Below are 23813 nucleotides of genomic sequence, written 5' to 3' on the forward strand. Positions count from 1 at the left end.
GTATGTAGAAAACTAGGTCATCATTCCCCAAGAGAAACCCTTTAAAGAGATGTCTCCACCTCAAGGAATCCCCAAATCTTATCAAAGTCCTTTTGCAAATCAACTTTCATGCCCTAGCATCATTTTCCTTTGTCCAAGAGGTCCTATTATATATCTAAAGAGCTATTTTGTTTAACAAAAGAGAGACTTTTTTGAGGTAGAAACAAAGTTATCTTTTGTCAATACAACTGCAAATGATGTAGAAATAGAAAAAATAAATTTATTGCAATAAAATGATATGTATGATGATATAGAACAATAGGTTAAAGAGCAAGGAAAAAGTGTTGATAACAAGTTTTTGATTGTTTTGTTTAATGAGTTACTTAGTTATATTGAGCAAGATGATGAGATAATGCTTGTTTTGTTTAATGAGCTACCTTTGTATGTTATTGATGAAGAAGAAGATACACCTATAATAACTCAACAATGATTTTGAAACATCATCAGAATACAAATTATGTTGACCTCAAGGTGTTGATTCATCAATATTATGTTTTCTCTATCTTGGTCTCCCCTCCTCTCTCTCTCCATCTCTCTTTATCTCATTTATCTATTGTCTCTCCCTCTCAGTATCTATCTCTCTATCTCACTCTCCTCCTCTATTAGGTGTGTCTCTCTCCCATTCCCTCGCTCTCCTACCCCTCTCTCCCTCTCTAGGGACATATGGTATTCTTAGGGTTCATATGGTATCCTAGGGATCCATGCATGTGTCCTACGGGGTCATAGGACACCATATGACTTGTAATGATACATAAGATGTCATATGGAGTCCTAAGGGGTCATAGGTTGTCTCAATTTAAATATGTTAGTGCACTTCCCCTTCTTGATGATTTTGGATCTTGGTGTCTCAATTTAACCATTGGAGGTCACCCTAACTTGTGGAAAGAGAGGGAGAGAGGGAGAGAGTGAGAAAGAGAGTTAATGAGAAAGGGAGAGAGGGAGGGGGAGCAGAAAGGGAGAGAATAAGAGAGAGATACACCTGAGAGAAGGGGAGAGTGAGATAGAGAGGATGAGAGGGAGAGACTTTAGAGATAAAGAATGGGAGAGAGAGAGAGAGAGACTTAAGTGAAAAAGAGAAAGGGAGGGGGGGAGGTAGGGAGAGAGTGGGAAAAAGATACACTTGACAGAGGAGGAGAGTGAGATAGAGAGATAGAGGCAGAGAGGGAGAGAGACTTAAAAAAGAAAGAATGGGAGAGAGAGAGAGAGAGAGAGAGAGAAGATTCATGGAACATTGTTTAGGAACATAGCGTGTTGATGGAAGATTTGACTAACATAGCGTGTTAGTCACTTTCACTGATTCGCGGACTACGTGGCCACCATTTCCTTTTGCCCCGTGAAACAACGAATTCGACTAACATAGCATGTTAGTTGATTTTGTTGATTCGTGGGCTGCGTGGCCACCATTTTCTTTTGTCCTACGAAACTTGTGAATTAGACTAACATGGCGTGTTATTTGCTTTCGCTGATTCGCGGACTGCATGGCTGCCATTTCTTTTTCCTCGCGAAATAGCGAATTCGACTAACATAGCATGTTAGTCACTTTTGCTGATTCGTGGGCTGTGTGGCACAAACGAAGTGACTACTTTCTTTCTATCAATGGGGGGAATATTAATTTAGTTTGAAAGCTCCCATTTTGGCTTACGAGCGGGAGAAAAGAGTTTGAAAAAATCAAACTTTGAGCAGGATTACGGATGACGGAAATGGTAACCGATAATGGTGAAGCGGATGGGTCAGAGGGGCCCACACTAGCCACTCTAAATGGTCAATGCTTCGAGTACATTTGTTAAGACTTTTTGTCAACCGAAAAATGGCAACATGCCTCCAGATCAGCCTGATGGTGGGTCCCAGAACGTGACTCATCGCATTATGGGAGGGCATGGGAGGGATGTATGTCAATGGACTCTGGATGCATGTCGTTTGTATGACAGGTCACTTTTGGAGGCAGAATAGACGCGTCCGATAAACTCAGGCCATTGGCGAAGCACCTAAAAATCTCTTACTAAGCTTCAAGCCACTACAAAAGTCATAGTATACATCACACTGGAAGCAACTTGGGACTCACTCAAATACAAAATTAACTATTGATTTCCGAGCTAGGCTTGCTTCAACTTGCAACATTAGATCATCTCTTGGCCGAATCCTTGGATTACTTTATCGAGCATCTAGATGAAGACTAACTCAAGGCTCGACGGTAAGCCTTTTCTTACTTCATCGAGTCCCAAGTTGATTTATACAATGCATCCATATTGCCACATCAAATGAAAATTTTGATGAAATGCCCAAAGTATTCCAACTCATACTAGGAACCTTTTGAGAACATGACCGACTAAGAGGATACACTAGAATTTTGGGGGCCGGTTTTTAAACGACGAGAGACCCATTAAAACACAACTTAAGTCAAGGGTAAATAGGAGAGGGGGTCATTGGTGAAATAGAACACACCTGCCAAAGGAACATTTGAATTCTTGCTAGGACATAATCTTAATTTTCTCTATAATCCTCCGAATTTCTAAAAACTTTGAAGGTGTCAACAAGGGGTATGGAATAAAATAGGAAATAAGAAGAGGAAAAATTAAATCAATAAACAAAGAATCAAACTTGATGGAATAGAAATTATTCTCATTTACACATTTATCTGAGTATAAGTAACAAATTAGATCGATATAAACAATAGGCATGTGCATTTACAAGGTGCTTGGTATGATGCATAATACATAGAAATACTTATCTTATTGATTTGTTTATCATGTCTTCAATTTAAAAATACTTTGGAATGATTAATTATATATTGCTTCTAATATATATTTTCATTCTTGCTGTTATTCTTAATACATGCATAATTAATATTATTTATATGGATTTCTTTAATGCTTTATCCAATTGACCATCCCATTGTGGAGTGAAGGATAAAATTCATGATAAGGAGGAAGAATCATTGAGTCCTCCATCAAGTATGCTAACCCCTAGGTGGGGTTAAGGGCACAAAATGAATGGCGAATGAGTGGGTGTTCAGATCAGGCTCTTGGGCTTGATTGGAAAGGACTTGCTCCTAATGCCTTATATGATTTCTTGAGGGATTCCATTGTGTGGATTGGTTGTTAGGGAATTTATTTAATTGAATCCCACATGGACATTATGCAATTTGCAATGGTGACATAAGGATCAGGATTCTCTATATAATATTATTGATTATATGATTTGCAATCTTTCATAGATATTAGATAATAATCATCAATTATATTATAAATAATAACTAGCTTGGTTGTAGGATCTAAATCAAGATTTAAAGTTGGTAATTTACATCTTTCCTTATTTACTTAATTTGTGATTCTAGTGAAAATATAGGAATATTCGATAGGGGACATTACAATTGGTATCAGAGTATTGATCATGCTAGCCTGTAGGGTAAAGATAAATCAATAATGCATTATGGTCAGTGAGAAGGGATCTATTGACTCAGTCCAATGGTAAGTCAATATGAGAAATTGTTGAACATGACAATATTTGTAGTTGTGTGTATGCTTCGTGTCTTGCATAAATTTTTTCTGTATGCTTTGTGTCTTGCATGTATGCTTCATGTTTCTCACGTGTATGATATGTGTCTGATTAAAACTCGATGTGTTTCTAGCATGTCTACTCTATGTATGCCTATGATTAATTTATGCTTAAATTTTTATTTTAAGATCTCTTGATTCTTATATTGTCAAATAGAATTAATAGAAAGGCACTAGTCATAGGACAATAGTCTTGAAATAATATGAGTAAAGAGTAGTCTATAATAAAAGCACCATCCTCTAGGGAATACTTGTGACAAGTTTACATAACAAGACATCTTAGTCTCTAAATCAAATAATATATCAACATGGAATTCAATATCAAATATTCTTGACATCAAAATAAACGTAGTTATTACTCACTTTCCATGAGCATCTTCTATACCTATAAGGATCAAACATATTTTATGTTTGCTAAGTGATACAACCTCTATATATTTTTGAGAAATTTATTTCATCAACTGTCATAAGGTCTCTTAAGTATTGACTTAGATACAATCATGAATCATAATGGTGGAGTAAACATTACATGATACTCTTTGTTTTGAAAAATATTTCACTTTCTAACTCCAAACAATACTTATCCACATAGTGAAACATACAGAGTTCATGTTCAAGATTGAAACAAGCATTGAAACCTAATAGGATACAAAACTAGATTGAGCATAGTGATTTTCCACTATGTCAAGTTTCTTAATGAATATTAAACAATAAAACTCATAACATTACAATTAGATTAAGGTACAACTACCACACAAACAATTAGGATTTAGTAAACATATTCCTTACATTATAAGATCTATATTCTGTATTACCATTTCATCCTAGATAGCTATCATAAATAACAGAAACTCTTTGAGTGGTCTAGTTATAGAATATGAGGGTGAAATTTCATTTAAAGTCATAGATGCATGCCATGTTTCTAATCCTCATCTTAATAGGTGTTAATCTCACCCTTGCTTTAACATAAAAAGGTATCCACATTATTGTGCTGAAATTGGGTCAACCAAATTGGTCCTTTGCAAACACTAATGATGATAAAAGTTGAACCGATTCATAAATTGATGCCTTCTTGTCCTTCCTATCTAAGGATGAAAGGAAAATTACTCAAAATTATGAACGTTGCTAGCTCTTGATCATGTTGTTGAGAGTTATTGACAAAAACATATCCTAGTTCAAAATTGCAAATTGAGCCACATAGCATAAATGAATTGTATGATTTTAGATATGAAAAACATAGAAGTTGTGCAAAGACCAAACCATTACCCATTGAGGATAATCTCAAGCACTCCCTTGTTGGTCATCTCAATTTAAATTTCTGGTGGACAAGTAATCTTAGGAAGGGTGGGTGGTCATACCACTGCTCAAATTGCACCCTCTATTAATAATGATATAGGTTTGCAAGTTTAGGGGCGACCAGTGTCATACTCCTGCCAAGGAACAACCTATTAAAATGAATCACAACCTCTACAAAATACAAAATATAAAATACAATTCCAGGTCGGTTAAATAATAAGGGGGCCAATTAGGAGTAGATAAAGTAAAAATTAATAAAAGGTCGCCCAAGACAAAATTATAGATAAAACAAAGGTCCGACTAAGAGTACTAAAAGTAGTATTTTCACTAGCAACACATGAATAGAGGATAATAAGCAACAACCCTGGGACAAAAATGATTGAAGGGAAAAGGAAACACATGAATAAGTGTATCTTTTCAAAATAAAGTACATGACACTTCCCAAATGAAAGATATAAAGTGCACTTGATGCTTCACTTGGAGGGGCCTGGAATACAATAGGAAATAAGAAGAGGAAACATTAAACCAATAACCACAAAATCAAACATGATGGAATAGGAAGGATTATCATAAATAAATATATCCGAGCATAAGAAAAAGATCAAATTGATATAAGAAATAGACATGTGCATTTACAAGGTTCTTAGCATGATGTATAATTCATAGAAATACTTATCTTGTTGATTTGTTCATCATGTCTTCAATTTAATAATACTTTGGAATGATACATAATTAAATTTATTGCTTCTAGTATATATTTTCATTCTTGTTATTATTCTTAATACATGCATATTTAATTATATTAATAAGGATCTCTTTAATACATTATCCAACCAACCATCCCATTATGGAGTGAAGAATAAAATTCATGACAAGGACGCAACAACACTGAGTACCCCATCAAGTATGCCAACTCTCGTTGGAATCAATGAATACTGAGAGGCAGGGGGTGAATCAGTGTTTTGTAAATTTTAAACTTGTTATTCTGATTCTTTAACCACTAGATGCATAAGAAAGAAATTAAAGTGCAAAAACACAAAACAAGTAACCATGCAACCATAACACCAAGATTTTTACATGGAAACCCAAAAGGGAAAAACCACGGTGGGATTTGAACCCACAATATTATTCCACTATGGATAGTAGCAAAACAATATAACATAAGGGGAATGCACTTGCATTCAGGCACATTGCCTAGAGCTCACTGCTCAAGTTATAAAAATAGGACAACAACCCTGGAGGAAGGCTCATTTCCTTACAAGAGATTACAAACTGATTACAATAAGTAGTGAACTGGAAAATAGCATCTGATTATGCCAAAATCAGTTCCGATTAAGTGCAAAATGATCCATTGTAACTGATCTACTTCTCTTCTCTATTGTACTCTGCAACTGCTTACTAGATTAACCAAGATCAAGATGCACATGTGAAAATGCACTCAATCGCTTCAAAATAGTCTACAACATCACATATCACACCAAATGCATCATCCAAATTGGTCTTATATATCTGCACACACTAAAATTAATCTTCCATAGGTCAGCCTCACAAATTGTCAAAATGTGAAATGTGTAGCTGCAAGTCAGCTTAGATCTATTACCAAACCATATTTTGGACCCAAAATATAGGATCACACGCTTCCTATAGGTCTCACATATCACCCCAAACATATTTTCAATCACCAGAATCAACTTAAAGAATCCGAACACATGATACACCACCAAACATGAAGAATACTTTGCTTTTCTACTCTACTGGATACCAGATCTTCTAATAGGCATAGGAATCAACACTGGATGGTGGATTTTCATGATAATCTACTTCATATACCCAAAAAACTAATCATAGATCACTGAAACCAAAACTTGCTTCTTCGAAAAGGAGAATCGTTACAAAACTGTATACTGAACTGCACTGATAGTCCTTAATCCAGAAATACTTTATCCAAGACATCCAGTTAGCCAAAATTTCATACCAGATAAGATCAGTAGGCCGAGTTGCCATCAATGAAAACTCCTAAGAATAAATAAGAAACATAAACCACCAATCTTCACTGGAGCATCATGAGAACATCAAATTCCAACAATCTCCCCCTTTGGCATTGATGGAAACACTAGTGAAAAATGATAAGTATCCCAAAATCTGCAAAACACCAAAAATTTGAATTCTGTACACTCAATCTGATTGAGTCCCCCTGAACTGCTTTCTCCATTTTTCACTGCTCTCTCTCTCTCTCTCCCCCCCTTTGACATCAATGGAAAAGGGTGGGAATCCACCAAAACTTATATACAAAATAATGAATGAATGTAATTGTTTACATGAACTTGAAGATGTCAGAGTAAGTCACCTTTAAGGATTTTAGATATTCATTCCATCCTCTCAGGAAACAATCAAAGACATTTACTAGGGCACTATACATGAATCCATGAACCTCAACACTCTAAAGATTAGATGGCACCAGTTTACCTAAAGAAATTATTGCATCTTGTTCTTCTCCCAATAAGGTATCCATCTAGGGAGTTATCAAACTCCCTGGGTCACCTACTCTGCTCAAAATTTTCCCCTTGTCATGGTTCAAGCCCTTTATTTTATCAGAGAGTTCCAAAATTTGTGCTTCAAAGGTACTCAAGAAGACCAATTGAGGTGCAAAATAATGACCGATATCGGCTAACTTACCCTCAAGATATCTTATCTGCTGGTCAATGTCTGCAATAAACCTGGGCAAAAACAGACATGATTTGAAAATTTTCCAACCTTCATCCAATGCCTCTTCTACACTCTTCATTGCAGTCTTTAGGCTTTCTCTATCTCTCTCAACTTCTTTCAACTTTTCCTTTAATCTAATCTCATTAAATCTTTTCTGTATAGATTCATCTTTAGCCTTTTATAATGATACAAAATGAGTGTTAACAACATCTAACAAGTTCTTAAGCTTTTCTGAGGGAGAAGCACCCAAATCTTCACTGAAACTAGGTAAAATCTTTTCCAAAACCTCAGTTGCAAAAGAGATAATTTCTTTATCTTCAGATTTAGATTTCAACAGGTCTTTGCTTGCCTTAATCTGAGCTTGGGTGACAAGTTTCAATGCTTGAAGAGGGTAAAGAGTTCTTAAATCAACCATACCATGAGAAAATTCATCCTCAACATCAATCTGCTTACCTTTGTCAGTGACATTGGCTGTAGTCATGGTTACTGAAGGTTTCTCTATCGGCTCATCACTCTTCTCCTTCTCAACCTCTGCACTCACACTCTTTTCAACTTTTTCTATCTCCTCAACTATCATTTCTACAATTAGTTCTATCTCAAGAGGGTCTTGAGTAGCTTCACTGAAGATATTTGTTGTCAGATTCTTAGTAGGCGTATTTTCTACTACGTCTTGCTCAACCAGATCAATAGATGGTTGATCCTCTTGACTAGATGAGACTTATACATGTACTTCTGGAATGGAAGTGTCTTCAAGATTCTGTCCTTCCAAATGGGTGGCATCCTGAGGTTGATTTACCTCATATCTCTAATCTAGAAAGAAGTCTTCCATTATTTTCTCAATCTCATTCTCAACTACATCAATTTTCCAAGCATTATTCTGTTGACCCTTCTCGTTCTTTTGAACTTTTCTTTTGCCAATTTTAATAATTTGTTAATTTCATCCCTAGAGATAACTAAACAAGTATTAACCAATACATATTACTACATTTATTCATCTTTTCGGTAGGCAGTATTTCTCTGGATATCAATAATATCATACAACTCTTTAGGTAACCTAGATGATAATTCAATTAGAGCCCTGTTGAAGTTGTTCATATATTGAACAACTGCTTCCTCAATTTCTCTCCACTCCTTATCATCTATATTCTCATAATATACAACAATTTTATTCAAATTTCCATCATTAACAATTTCATTCTTTATATAATCTAAGGACTTAGGAGGAAAAATCATAATCTTACCAGACTCCAAGGCTTCATCTAACTCGGATTTTTTCTTCTTGCTTCCTCTAAGCTTTCTAGATGGTTCTCCTTGAGTCTTTGTCTTCTTTGAGGGTGAAGCATCACTGGATAGATTTCTAACTACTCGAGCATAGGTAGCAGTCTTCTTAACTTTCTAGACTTCCTCATCCGACTTTGTCTCCTCCTTAGCTGCAACATACTACCTTGAAAGATTCTCCTTTTTCCTTTTCTCAACTCCCTCAGTTGATACTATTGGATTGGACCTAGGTGGAGGTACCAGTTTCTTCACTTTGGAGACAGGTGCATATTTGCTAGGCTTTGCCTTGGATTGTTTAGAAGAGGAGGAGACCTATTTAGGCTGTGGTTTGATCACATCCTCTTTCCTCAAAATATTCTGAGCTCTTTCCCTCTGTACAACCTCCTTTTCTAGTCCCATCTATTCTGCAACAACCTTTGCTTCCTTTCTAATTTTTTTCTTTCTTTCGGCATTAGTGAATTGCTTGTGAAAACTTAAGTCCTTTTCCTTAAAGGTACCAAATATTTCTTCCTTAGGATCTACTGGCTAGCTCAATAGATGTTGAGAATATTCTTCAAGCATAACAAAATCAACTTCATACCCCATGGGCATGATCCAAACTATCTATGACTCAACTACTTCCATATGGCATTGATCTTTATCAAACATGAAACAAATTGTCTTCTCATACTTCTCTACAATATCCTTAGGGATTGTTTCTTGGGCTTTCATAAAGGACTAGAAGGTCTTGAAATAGCCCCATAATGCAGATATTCACATTGTAGCATCACCTATGCCCCACAACCCTTCCTTGATTTGCATTGTCACCGGTCTATCATAGGCCCATTCGACCTTTCCTTTTATACCAGGGATCTCATTCAAGAAATATAATGCCAAACAAATAAGAAGAGACCCATACTTGAAAGTGTGTTTCTTGTCCTCTTTAATTTTCTTCAAGGTACTTATTAGTTCATTCAAAAGGATTGTGCATAGATCATACCTCTTATCTTCCTTAAGCATCTGATATGCTGAAAATATTGCAGTACCAGAGACCAAGTTCTACCTACTTGATTGATAGACCTTGTAACCAACTACCATTGATGCAAATATGACATCATTCTCCAAGATGTCACTGATAGTCATTGCTCTATTGTCAAACTTCAAACCTATAGTGGCTATTATAGTGTTATTTGATACCTTTCTCAGACTAGGTACTTCATCGGTTACACTTTTTGGCATTTGGCATAACTAATGCAGATGAGGTGATGCAGTTGAAGATGGATGACTGCACCGGTAAAGGTTAGAAGTCTATTTATGATGAAGAGATTGAGATTCTATGAATAGATGACATGATTAGTTATTGTGTTGTCATTGATGACTAATGTCAACTAATGTTCCTGATGTCTTGTTTTGTCATCTAAGTGATTTGGTTTACTGGAAGACATGGTTTACCAATAGTGAGTTAAAGTATGTGAAATGGGACTTTAACCGGTAAAGCAAAAATGTTTTGATTGGATCAATCAATCAAGGATGATTGGTGATTTGCGGTTTGTATGGTAAACTTGTATCATGTAAAGGTGTATTTGACTGGAACTAGAACTTGTGAAGATTATTGGAAGGCATGTTTCAAATTTTTGATGAAATTTTGCTAAGGTTTTAGTAAGGTTTAAGACAGATGAAGAAATCATCAAATCGGTAATGATTTTTGTTATGACGGTGATTAATGGTGAGTCTACATGAAGTTGGTAACATGACACAACCTGTGTGAAAGATTTAATTGTTGTTTTAGTGTGATTCAAGGAACAATTTCTTGGGAATCAATGAAACACTTAGTAGAGTGTTTTGAGGATATAGATTGGATTTTTGTGATGGGTTACGATCAACCAATGATTGATATTGCATTGTAATTTATTATAATGATTTGTATAACAATCTATGATGATCTCTTATGATTTGAATTATAAATTCATGATGTAATTAGGGTTTTGTGGCCGACCTAGTTGAGATGGCTATTTAGGATGACACAATTGATGTTTATTGTGTCGGTGGTCTTAGAGAATGTGTTAAGTTGTCCAAGTGAAGTGTGACATCATCCTAAGAGTTGCAAAGCATTATGTATAGTTGGATCTAATCAAGCAAGTAGAGAAGTGCAAGTAACAAATCATTTTCTTATTGTTGTTTCCTAACAGTTACAACAGGTTAAATCCCTTAATCGGGTAGGTCCTAATAGGCCTTAAACATTGAAGTCCCCTAATAGGGAAGCTCTCAAAAGAGAGTTAAATCCTCTCATGAGGTTGATCCTAATAGATCATCAAGCTCCTAATCGGGATGCAAGGCAAATCCCCTAACCAGGTGACTCCTAAAAGGGTCTTCTCCTAACCGAGCATATTGTAAGCTCCTAATGATGAATAATAATTACCCTAACTAGTACTGAGAGGGGGGGGGGTGAATCAGTATAGACATAAAATTCTCAACAACTTATCAAGTTAAAACAATGATAACCGGTTGTCTTCATCACTAAACTTAACCATGGCAATACAGGTTAAACACAATACGACTTCAGACATCTAAACCAATAAAACTAAATACTTCAAATACCATTCAACACTTGATAACTACTTTACCAATATACATAACTTAGTGAACTAATCAGTACCCTTACCACTCATCTCCAAGAGAGTAAAGCGGAAAAAGAAGAAATGCAAGGTGAACTAAACATAGCCATTTTTTTCGAGAATGCAACCTTGATGGAATCCAATGCTTCTATTTCCAAGGAACTTACTGAGTCAAAGGAGATACTTGCCAAATTTAATCAGAGTACTGCTAAGCTAGAGCAAAAGCTAGAATTAGCAAAACCAGTAAAGAATACCACTGGACTTGGTTTCTCTAGATATGAGGAAGGTGAGACCTCTGAAACAAAAGCTGAAGCATCAAAGAAGCAACTGACATCTAAGGATAAAGGTAAGAAAAAAATTAAACCTGTTTGCTTTAATTGTCTCAGAGAAGGACATACTGCCAATGTATGTAGAAGCAAGGCTTATAACAATTTTCCTTATTTTCAAAACGATAAGCCTACATCCAATAGATTCAATGGAAACTGTTATGCATGCAACAAGTTTGGGAATAGAGCATTTGAATGCAGGTCAGTTTTGTACAACACTGGGTCAAAGAGTTATCTCGGAACCTTCTATGAACCAGAATCCCAACTAGTTGTTAGTGAATAGATTTTGTCTTTCTTTTAATTGAATTGATTCGAAGCTCTGTTACCCTCTTTGAAATTTTTTTTTCAACTAAACAGTTGGGTAAGTGTGACATACATCACTTCCCTTTGAATTTTAGATAGGTACAGATCCCTCCATTAGTTATTCAGGGAATAATCTAGCTAAATAAAACTGATATGCTTTTAACCTGAAAGCACGTAAGGCTACCTACTTCATTCTTAGATGAGAGGCTAGTAATATGCAAATATTTCAGAAATTTTTTTTCTTCAAGATGCCTCACCATGAAAATCAAAGGTAATCAAAGAAAAGTTTAATAACACTGACTTCAACACTTCATAAAAATAAACAAGAGAAACAAAGTCTCTTTTCAAACAAATATCCTTCTAAACAACACAGAAAGAAGCCCTAGATTAATAATAACATTCGCCATCAGAAAGATAATCATAGACAATTTAACTGGATTAATATTTGCAAAGAAAAATTACTCCATGGATTCAAACTCAAATATTTTCCACATCAAAATGCATATGATCTTTATAGGTATATTCCATGCAACAAAGACATAAAGATACACACATAAATTCTTTCCAATTTCAAATTCTGGAAAAACTGATCACTTCCTTCAGACAAACAAAATTTTCTAATCTTTAAGTCTACTATTATAACCCCTTCTAAAATCTTTTTTCATCTAACTTATAGTAGTCTTTTGAAAAACAGAGGAGGTCTCCCTGAAAAATCCAACCTCCTCTGAAACAATTATAAAACTAACAGAGTATTTAGGGGACAAATGTCCCAAAGTAATTGCAAGGTTTTTGAAAAGTATTTGAAAATAAAAACAAAGCATAAGCATCAAATTATGCTTCATTTTCAGCATCATCTCCCCTTCCACTTTTCTAGGCATTATGGGCAGTTGCAAGCTCCTGAATCATAGACTGACTCAGATTCTTCATGGCATTATTTTTTGCTTTTGCAGCTTCCTTTTCCTACCTATGTTTTACCATTTTCTCAGCATGTTTGGGTAATTGATCATTGTTGCATGTCATGGATTCAATTCGGGTAATCTGTGTTATATCTTCAGAAGTAAAGTTTCCTTTGGCCCTAACTTTTTCCATGTGCAATTTAAATGCCTTTACCGCATCCTGTGTATTCAGCCCACAAAGCCCTAGTTGCCAATCATGATCTGGGTTAACCACTTTGTTACCATTGACCAAGCTATATTGAAGATCCTGGATCTCGTAAATGGAGGATTTAGCATCAGAGATTATAGCCTTGAATGTAATTACCCACCACGCTATGGTTTTCTTCAACACAAAGAGTTGGCACTCATCAGTTACCAATTTTATTGAGTTCTCTGTTAAAAACTCAGTGGCTCCATATTTTTCTATCTTGGTGAACATGGGTAATACATTTTCCCACTTATACTCCTCCTTTTCCCATTGCACAACCTGATTTTGGATCTACATAATGAGGTTTTGAATTTCATCACACAGGTTCCTAGAATCTGCAATAGATTTTTTGGCATCCTTGATCACCCCTTCAATCCATTTTTCTACAGCCTTTGCGATGCTCTTGGCTCGTTGAACTTGATTCATTAGTTTCTTGTTCTTCGACGAAGTGGGATCAAAGTTTTATGAAGCTTGCGATATAGGGAGTGCTCCAAAATAGCCTAGGCTATCAATGAATTGGGCTAAAACCTTGATGTGTCATTTCAGTTCCTTTTTCTTTTGTTCGTCTTTCTCTGACCTGGTGAGCATTTTCTTAGCTGTCACATTGAAAAGGTGGTTATTAAAGTCCCTACTCATGTTTCCGAGATCTACTTTGGTAACCTCAAAATCTTCTGCATTTATTTATTTACTTACATCCTTGGGTTTATAGGAAGTAATTTCAGCAACCCATCTCCCAGTCTTCTCATCAGCATCCAACCTGGTGGTTGTTTTGAACTTCTTCTATTTAGGACCTTTTTCCATGTACTTGATCACCATGTCTTGAATTGGGATAGACACTAGGATCGAGCTCTGTTTCTTACTTACTGAAGTAGTTAACCATTTGGGAGTTGTGCTTGAACTAGTTGTTCCTCCAGTTACCTTAGGTGGCAGTGTCATGGCTATAGTGATTGCATGGGAATCCATGGTGTTGACAATATCAGTATCAAGGTCTTTGACCTCAAAAATCTGAGGATTGAGGGTCTTGTCTTTCACCTCTATGTCTTTGGCTAGGTCCACTTTCTTCTATGCAACACTTCGTAACCTTGTGAATCGAGGAGTAGGACAGTTCAAGGCAGGATTAGGCTCGTGCTTGGTGTGAGATGACTTTTTATTTTTACCTACATCAATAGGCCTAGAAGTGGGGTTAGAAAGGCTTTTTGGAGAATGTAGAGAAACTACATTATCTCTCGCAGGACTGATCCTGGCTGATTTCATTGCTCTTTTCTTATCAACCCAAACTGTAGGTCTCTCCAAGACTCTTTTGTTCTGAGTTGTATATCATCTTCTTCTTCCACATTCCAATTAATTGAGGATGTTTCAGGTTCAAAAAGCTCTAGATTATCTTCTTTGATCCCACTTATATCAAGTTTCACCCGCAGTGAAACTATCTGTCCTAGAACCATTCTCATAGTGTCTCTCCTAAACACTTCAAGTTGATCACAACAATCTTCCCAAAAGTCTTCCAAGTGTGAGATAGGAATATGCACCATCAAACCAAGGCCCCCTAAAAAACCTTAATTATCAAAACCATTCCTTCCTTGATATAGTTTGAAATTGAAATTCTTCAAGTCAGCCCCTATGCTCAACGCATCTGACATTGAACTACAAGATAAAGTGCCCAATTGAACAAGGAAATGATCTTCCCATTTATCTTTGGGTTGAGCTTTCTTAATTACACCAGACAACTATCTACAAATCTCAGCAAGGACAAATCAATTTGAACAAAAACGAGGAAGTCTGAAAGGTTCTTCTTCTAAACCACCTACCCTTATATAACAGAAATGACGGAATTGAACAAAGAAGCTACCATATCCTTGTACCAAGGCCTGGGCATCTTCAGAAATTATTTTTTATTTCATGTTCTTTAATTCATAGCACAGGTCCCCCAGGAAAGCATTATGCATTCTTGTAAAATCTTGCAATGCATTATCTCTTTGCAGCATGGGGTAAAATTCATATACAGAAATATCCCTTTCAACAAGTTGTCTAGGAATTCCCATTTTTTAATTGACACATGCCAAACAATATATCAAATAAGAAGACATGAAGAAATTTTGTTTGAACTTGTTTGCCATGCTTATTTGTTCTCTCATAGAGTCAACAATAAGCTCTGCCCAGACAAGGAACTGCTTTCCCTCCAACACTAGTTGTACATAATAGTAAATCCAGTCATCAAAGCTGTAGGCTTCAACTGAACCTCTAACTTGGTATAACAACAAGATAACATCATGAATATGGGGAACCATGTGATTTTTGTTGGGGTATTTAGTTAGCCTAGAGCCACCTCTTTGAGGAACTATCAACCAATGTTTCGCTATATTATTCCAGTGTCCACTCTTGTCTGCATTGAACTCGGTGACTAATTGGGCAGGGGAAAAATTTGAGAACTTGTAATCTGGCAACTTGAAAACAAAAGAAATGACTTCCTTATTAATCGCGAGGAGGGTTTCACCATTGTCTCTCTTGATAGTTTCAGAAATAGGGTCATAACATGTAATGCACTCCCTAACTAATTATGGGCAAGGAATAGCAGGTGGGAAAGTTGCTGCCTCTATCAGGCCACTACTTAGAATTTCTAGACCAAAAGAACCTTCAATACCTTTAAACATTCTTTCCTTCAAGGCTTCCAAATTATCCCCTTTCAGGTCTGTGTCACTGACAATGGGTTCTGTTCAGGCAAGACTAAAAATATTTCTGAAAAGATGCAGAGTGGACTTCATAATTTATAACCAACAACCCTTCTCTCTCCAAGCAATTTAATTATGAGAGGGAAAAACAGCTAAATATCACTGAAGAAGATAGGAATCAAAACTCACCTTCACAGCTGAAACCAATCAAATGACTACCAGCAGAAAAGCCTTCAACCAGACACTCCGCAACAATGAGGAACAGGTTTCAAAAATTAATCACTTCATACCTTATAACAAATGAAGCGCCAAAGCTCATTTAGGGCATTAATTTTGGCTGTCTACTCAAATGTGCTGAGCATTGGGATTTGACATCATGCGTGTGTATTGAATGCACAATGGCGCTCTTGGCGAAACTGCCAATTCCCAAAAATGATTACTTGCCTTCAAAAATCAGTAGGTTGACGTCACTTGAGATATGGTCAGATCTTCATCACACTTAGCAATAAATGCACCATCACGTTGTTTAGTCTATGGGACCCACCTGATTTAAACATTCATGAACCATTTGAACTAACTTCATGAGGGTTCAGGTAGTTCAAAGCATACGTTGCGCCAAGGAGATTTTCCTTTAGAAAAGATTAAGTTTATTGATTGTCGTTGGTCCTTTGAACTCCATCAAATAGTTTGAACATCACTGAACTATTTGAACTAGTTTCAAACAGTTCACAGTCTTGAGAAAGAGTATACGAAATATCATCCGCGACCATGAAATAGGGCTACTGCAAAATACTTAAGTGAATGTTAGCCTAAAAATGTCTTAGACACAACTTAGAACTTGCGGTATCTAAATGAACACTATGAACTCTTTTCAAGATGGTTCAAGGGGTTCATGAGGTTCAAACAGACCATTTAAACGTAATGCCAAGGATTTAAAAATGATTTATAGGTGGATTAGGGATTGAACCAATGAATTTTTAACAAGACAAAGACTCAACTAAAAATTTTGCAAGGCGACTCACTCTTGTTATGAGGGACGAATGACAAGGTAACATCGGTACAATACCTATGACCATCAGTCAGGTGGTTATCAAGCGGCTACTAGTTGGAGAACAAATTGTTTGATTTGTCATAGTAGTGGTCACACTGTTGCAACATGGAGAAGGAAGAATGGAAGTATGAATAATGGACCATGGAGAACACCTAGAATGGTATGCTATCATTGCAACAAACCAGGACACACTGCCAGAACTTGCAGACTGAGAAAGAACCTATCAGATGATATACTGATCACTCCAGAAGGGAAGATTGATGTTGAAACCATTCACATAGAAATGAATAAAACTTGGAAAAAGAAATCAAAAGAAGTGTCACAGGATGAACCGGTTTCTGCACCTAGTGTAGAAGTCTTTGATCCAGCAAACTGAGCTTCAGAAAAGCTTAGGGGGAACATATCAGTGAAATATTTTGAACCCCCAGTTTATATCGGTAAAGACCTTAACCGATATATGTTACCTATCAGTCAACAGAAAACTTGAAGCAGTAAAAGGCAATATTAGGGTTTGTGCCCTAACGGTGATGCATTTATTATGGTAGGTGAAAGTTTGTTTAAAAGGATTTTCGACATCATTATCACTTATCTATTTTCGAGAGAAGAATTTTCAAGACTAGAGCGACAAAGAGCGATTCGTCTAGCGATTCAAAGTGAATTCAAAAATCTTGTAGAGGAATCTAGAGATCTTTTTCAATCTATCAGTGAAGAACACTAAGCGATAATCTAGCAACCAAAGTGGTGTATTGTGGGTGACATTGGCAAACCCTAAATTTTTGATTGTGAAGGTATTTCTTAAAATTCTCTCTTATCATGGCTTTTGCATCGCACTCTAGTTCTAGTGCACCTATAGATTCAGCTGAGTTTCTTCAAAATAAAATGAAATATAATGCCCTATCTCAAATACCCGCCAGAGTTATTGTTGAGGGAGATGTTTCAGGGTATATAGACTATAAATTGGAAGACCTAGGATCCCTAGTGATTCATTCCTAGCTAAGTCTATTCTGTGGGGATGACAAGAAGATCAAACCTGAGTATAGTGTCCTTGAGAAGATGAAACTGCATAATGTGGTGTACTTTCTGGAAGAGTTCATAGAAGAACATATCCGCATCATCCTCAGCAGAGTACATGGTGATAAGATGTATCTCGAGCAGACACATGACATCATACCAGAAGCAATTCATGCCATCACTAGTTTCTACGATATTGGAGAGGTACCAGCTCTACGGAAGGTCACCAAAATTGAAATGACAAAGCTCACTAGTTCTATGAGTGACCAACGGGCGATGAACGTCAACACCATTAAAGATGATCTTGTGAAATATGCTTGCATGGTGATTGGTTACTAGATATTTTATGCTAGCAGAATGAATTTTGTCCCTGCTACTGCAGTAAATGCTGCTTACAGAATGATCAAGGAAGACACTACATTTGACCTATGTACATGTCTACAAAATCAATTACTATTGAATGTGAAGTCCATCAAATAGGACAATTCTCTAAGGTTCAGGTTTGGACAACTTCTGGTTGGTTTATTCTTCTACTTTTAAGGGTATTTCCTTGGAGTAGGTGATGTTCAATGGTCTACTGACCTACTGGTTTCCAAACAAATTAAGGAAAGTCTACAAGCAGTAGGAATTGGATATCCTGAGGTTATAAACAAGTATTTTGATGACTTCAAGTGAAAGATGAGCCAGAGAATGAGGATATTTGATGATATTGTGATGAAGTATGAAGATGATATCTGCTTTACAATAAGGATAGATGAATGCATAATGGAAGCAGTGGAACCTAGAAAGGAATTAGTTGAACCTATGGGTTATGAAGTGATGAATGACATGTTGATTGGGTATGCCTCTACCCTACTTTCCTCACCACTAGATGCAAAGAAAAAGAGAACTGGTACCTACTTAGAGAGGGTCACACTGATTGGAGACCCAAAATAGAAAAGGGACCAAGCGGTCACCAGCTAAGAAGAAACCTAAGAGTTACCTCTGCCAGTCCAAAAGTGACTAAGTGGTCACCAGCTAAGAAGAAACCTGAGAGTATTCTGGCTAAAGTCTTTGAGAGGAAGTAAAAAACCAAAACCAACTCACCGGAGTCAGAGGACACTAAACCAAAAATTCAAACAAAGAAGACAAGGCAATCAAGCAAGAAGGCAAAGTCTACCGGTAATGTACCTACAACTTCAGCACCGATAAATATTGATATTTCTTCTTATAAGCCAATGACACATTGTTAGAGGATATTAAAGAATATTAGGAGAAAAGTGCTTGATGATTTAAAGGAGTATTTTGATGATTTTAATGATAGTGAGAAAGAAGAGGTAGAATAGGAAGTCATTAAATATTTACGTGTTAATGACTAGTCGCCATCAGAGATTAAATCGGTTACTCCAAATTCTTCATATAATTCTTTAGATAATAAATGGCGCATTGCCATTGAAAAGGAATAGGAGATCAGGGAGAAAAATTTTGCACAATACTTTCCTGATGCTTCTAATTCAGAATTATTTGAGATAATGGATAAGAACAAAGGCATCTTCTTCATGAGAAGGAGAAGACTCGGGCTACTAGAAGGAAAAGCTTCTGAAGTGGAAAAGGACACACATACATGTGAAAGTTACTGTCAATATGCACCGAGTATCTGAAGCTGCTAGACAAGCTGAACAAGAACCTGACCTATCATCAGGCCAATCGGATGAGATATTTGACAGTCAAGGTGAAAGAGTGATAGAACAAATTAAAAATATTGATGTTGATGCATTAGATATTGAGGATGTCACTCCTGACAAAGAACAAATGAAGAAAGAGCAAGAAGAAAAAGCAAGGCAGGAAGAAAACAAGAGAAAAGAGGAAGAGAAAAAGAAAGAGGAAGATAAGAGAAAAGAGGTAGAGAAGAAGAAAGAGGAAGAGAAGAAGAAAGAGGAAGAGAAGAGGAAAGAAGAGGAGAAGAGGAAAGAAGAGGAGGACAAGAAGGAAGAACTGGAGAAGAAACAAGAAGAGGAGAAAAAGAAGAAAGAAGAGGATAGGAAAAAAGAAGAAGAGGAGAAGGAAGAAGAGAAGATCAAACAAGTAGAGACTCCTAAGGAAACCGGTGATCAAACCAAATAGGTTGATACCACCAGTCCTATTGATCTTCAATCAGCCGATGAGTTTGAGCTGCTATGAAGCATCAAACTTGCATAGGAGAGACTAGAAGAATTGCGGAGGAAGAAGGAACAGGATGTCATACAAACTGCGGTTGACACCCTTACCAGTCTAATTCCCGGTACCAACCTCCCAAGTACCGATTCCTCTCCATCCAAGCTTAAACTTCTGTGTACCATATTGGAGGACCAGGTACAATTCTTGGAAGATGTTGTTGAAGCAACCGCAAAGAAGAACCATGAAAAGGAACTCAATATTGCCTTAGTCAAGCAAATGAATGAGCTCTGGACACAACTACTAAAGTAGCAAAATGATATCAGTGTTGCTATGGGTGAAGATAAATTACTATTGAGTAAAATCTGCCAACCCCATCTATTTTGTGACGATGTGCCTAACCAGAAAGCTAAACTCCAATCAGAGTTACAGGCATATATCAACAATTTCAAGATTCCATATGATTCATTCACTACATATGGGCAAACAGTTCATCATTATCAGCATCAGACTACCAAGATGGACTTAGAGATCAACAACTGGACTAAAGATTTGCAGGAGCTTCAACTGCTCCTATTGCCAAGACTACAGATTCTTCAGAAATGTTTTCTCAACCAGGAAGCTATCATGGTAACTCAAGAGATGAGTACCATTGGTGCAATGAAATAACTGGTATTCCAGATGAAGACTGAAAGTGAGGTTGCTACCTCATTAATTGAGTCATGGAAATTGGACATGAAAAATTTTATGCAGGACTTTAAATCTATTTTTGAGAAATTTCATTCCTTATTGTCATGAACATCTACTCTATTTTATTATATAAGCAAAAAGGGGTTATTTTGCATTACTTTGTCACTGTTAGAAAAGGGGGAGTAGTGTACATTAAAATTTTGGTAAATGTTACCATTTCATGTAATTTCTGCAAAAGGGATAGCGTATATGCTTAGGGGGAGTAATTTTGATTACACCATGATTTTGTTATTATTGTAAAAACACTTAGATGTCAAAATTTTCCTAAGTGTTGCCATCAATGCCAAAGGGGGAGATTGTTGGCATTTTGATTATGTTTTGATTGTCATTGATGGACAGGCTTTCTTTATGTATGAGTTATGCTCAATCGGTAATTGCTCCAACCGGTATTGTGTATTATTGAATGTATGGTCTTTAGACTATTAGTATTTTGTAGAAGATGTTTACCAGTCATAGATTGACTGAAGAGCTCAAGCGGTATGAAGACCCCAAGCGGTTCGAGGATTGCAAGTGGTACAAAGGAACCAAGTGGTAGCTTAATTTTGATCGGAACACTACGATCTACCAGTCTTTATTTTTTACAACCGGTAATCGGTATATTGTATTAACCGATATTACTCTGTGATGAGTTACCAACCGGTATTTCTGTAATGTGTGATAAGTTATCATCCAGTGACACTTTGGCAGTGATTTTGTGTCGTGTTACCAAATTTATGAAATCAGATTCCTTTATAAGGACATCATGTCTAGGGTTTGTATGTGTGATAGAAAAGGTTATGTGCAATCATTGAAGAGAAGATTAGGTCTATGTGAAGAGACTGAATGTGGAGATATTGAAGATTGAAGTAATGCTGAAATGCATCAACAAGGAGTTGTCAAGGATCTAATTAAGAAGACTATGCTATTATCTAGATCACTCACTTGTTGATTACTCACATCTTCAACAAGTCTTAAACCCTTAACCGGGTACGCCGAGCAAAACCTTTGTAAATCCTCTAACAAGGTGGTTCACAACTATGGATCTGAAACCCTTTCACAAGGTAGTCTTTAACAAGACTTACAGAAATCCTTTAACAAGGTATTCTTTAACAGGACTTATCTCCTAACAGAGATCTAGATTCCTAACGGGATCTGTTCTGGTGAAGAACATTGTATGACCTTAACCGATCTGATCCTAACCGATCTGGTTACTATTCTGCACATAGTTACTTGTGAGTTTTTGCTCACCATGGTTTTTCTCATTTGGGTTTCCATGTCAAATATCTTGTGTTATGGTGATTATTCTCTTGTGGGTGAATTCTTTGTTTTCTACTTGGTTTGCATTTATCTTAACCGGTTTATTAGTGAATCTGTTGTACCAGTTATCTGCTAAACTGTTTAAAAGTTTGTTTACAGTATTTTTTGGTATACTAATTCACCCCTCCCTCTTAGTATTCATCATCACCAGCCCAAAGGGAATTCAAGACACCCTTCAAGAGACTCTTAAACATAGTAAAATCACCATCCTCCACCCTCCCATCCACCCTAAAGACCATAAAGAAAGCTTGCTACTATATCACTGGTTCATTGTGGCAGCCACAACTTTGTATAGGACAGTCATTATAATTTGAGTCAAATCCTCTCACGAAGGCTTCCTATCACCTTCAAAGGTTACTAAGGACCCCCGCACACCTTTCCAAAGTGTCATAAAATCACCAAACCCTTTCTTTGCATCATATTCACAATATCTCAGACTACTAGTTCATTATGACAATAATATACCCATTTTTAGGACAGTCATAAAAATGATGACATTTTTGACCAATTAAGGAACTCAAAGACTTGATAAGGGTCTTAACTAACCTCTCACACCCCTCTAAACCTTCACTCAACCTATAGAAACCAAAATTTTCATACACACCACCCTTACACCATTAAATTTGTTGTCTTTTCTAACTAAGACTCAAAAAATTAGAACTTTGCATCATTTTTGCACATGCTAACTTCATTATGGGGCCCTGCAAGCATAAATGAAAGAGAATAAAAAAATACAACTCCTAACCTATTTTGGGCTTATTTCATGGATGAGAAGTAAGGTTTTTACATTTTATTAAGTCATTGTGAACCCTAGGGTAGGATTTGACATTTTTTACAAAAAATAATGCATCTCCTTCAAAAACCAAATTTTAAGGGATTTTATCCTCTTCCATGAAAAAAAGGTTTCCAATGCCAAGAGACACATGTTCACAGAGAAATATACAACAAATCAAACTGTTATGCCTGAAAATCATAGAGAATTTGTAGGGAACTCAAAATTCTCTATTGATTTTCTCCTCCAATACATTCATATCAAATCTAACTGCTCCTTGGTCGAGGGAAGAGCCTTTTAAAGAGTTTAAAACCTGACCCAATGGTTACAACCTAAATTTGAATTGGTATTAACAAACTGACACCTGATCACCAATGTGGTGCAAAATTGCTTTTGACAACTTTTGCCATTCTGGATAATTTTTTACACAGCTTGAGTCATTGTTCAAAATAGGACCTCTATGACCTCAAACCATTATGAATACATTCAAATAGGTCCAAATAACTTTTATACATGATCAAATACCCCATTTGATGTTGGAATTTGATGATGTTCCGGTGATGCTCTGGTGCAAATTGGTGATATCTGATGTATGTAGATTCTTAGGAGTTGTCATTGATGGTAACTCGGCCTATTTATTATATCTGGTATGGATTTTGGTACATCCGGTATGGATTTTTTGTGCAAGTCTATTAGCATTACTCTCTGTACAGTCTTGGTGAAAATTTCTCATTCCCGGGTAAGAAGATTTTGGTTTTGGTGATCAGGGTTAATTGGTTGAGTGTGAGAAGCAGATTATCATGTATTATTATCTTCTAGTGATGAGTATTTAACATGTTAGAAGACTTGATATCCGGTTGAGCAGTAAAATAGGGTTATCTTCATTTTTGGTGGT

This window comes from Cryptomeria japonica, chromosome 5, assembly GCF_030272615.1.
Source record: "Cryptomeria japonica chromosome 5, Sugi_1.0, whole genome shotgun sequence".
Classification (NCBI taxonomy): domain Eukaryota; kingdom Viridiplantae; phylum Streptophyta; class Pinopsida; order Cupressales; family Cupressaceae; genus Cryptomeria; species Cryptomeria japonica.